Genomic DNA, 1297 nt, shown 5'->3' with positions numbered 1-1297 from the left:
CATAGAGTGCCGTGCAGTGGCAGACATAAGCCGCGTAGAACGTAGGCGCGGAGCAGAGGCCGGAGGATGTCAGAGAGTGTGGCCGGCGAGGGGTGCACCTCTGCGGGCATGCCTCCGACGTCTAGCCCCCGTTGGTCACGGGGGTTCAGCCAAGCACGCGCCGCCGGCCCCGCAGAGCTGGTTCTCGCCTGGAGTGCGAGCCTTGCCCCGTGCATGGACTTCCGAAGTGATGACGTCAGCGGGAGCAGCCGCTCGGCCGTATCCGGCGGCATGTCACTGTTCCCCGGCCAGACTTGGCGGCAAGTCCCGGGGACGAACAAGCCCATGGAAGTAGGGGCTCAGCGGGAGCAGCCAGTTGGCCTATCCGGCCACATGTCACTGTCCCCCGGCCAGACTTGGCGGCAAGTCCCGGGGAGGAACAAGCCCATGGAAGTAGGAGCTCCGACTTCCAAAGTGATGACGTCAGCGGGAGCAGCCGCTCGGCCGTATCCGGCGGCATGTCACTGTTCCCCGGCCAGACTTGGCGGCAAGTCCCGGGGACGAACAAGCCCATGGAAGTAGGGGCTCAGCGGGAGCAGCCAGTTGGCCTATCCGGCCACATGTCACTGTCCCCCGGCCAGACTTGGCGGCAAGTCCCGGGGAGGAACAAGCCCATGGAAGTAGGAGCTCCGACTTCCAAAGTGATGACGTCAGCGGGAGCAGCCGCTCGGCCGTATCCGGCGGCATGTCACTGTTCCCCGGCCAGACTTGGCGGCAAGTCCCGGGGACGAACAAGCCCATGGAAGTAGGGGCTCAGCGGGAGCAGCCAGTTGGCCTATCCGGCCACATGTCACTGTCCCCCGGCCAGACTTGGCGGCAAGTCCCGGGGAGGAACAAGCCCATGGAAGTAGGAGCTCCGACTTCCAAAGTGATGACGTCAGCGGGAGCAGCCGCTCGGCCGTATCCGGCGGCATGTCACTGTTCCCCGGCCAGACTTGGCGGCAAGTCCCGGGGACGAACAAGCCCATGGAAGTAGGGGCTCAGCGGGAGCAGCCAGTTGGCCTATCCGGCCACATGTCACTGTCCCCCGGCCAGACTTGGCGGCAAGTCCCGGGGAGGAACAAGCCCATGGAAGTAGGAGCTCCGACTTCCAAAGTGATGACGTCAGCGGGAGCAGCCGCTCGGCCGTATCCGGCGGCATGTCACTGTTCCCCGGCCAGACTTGGCGGCAAGTCCCGGGGACGAACAAGCCCATGGAAGTAGGGGCTCAGCGGGAGCAGCCAGTTGGCCTATCCGGCCACATGTCACTGTCCCCCGG

The sequence above is a fragment of the Engystomops pustulosus genome, unplaced genomic scaffold (assembly GCF_040894005.1).
Source record: "Engystomops pustulosus unplaced genomic scaffold, aEngPut4.maternal MAT_SCAFFOLD_518, whole genome shotgun sequence".
NCBI lineage: Eukaryota > Metazoa > Chordata > Amphibia > Anura > Leptodactylidae > Engystomops > Engystomops pustulosus.
The sequence above is the reverse complement of the archived record's forward strand: the minus strand, read 5'-3'. Positions refer to the sequence as shown.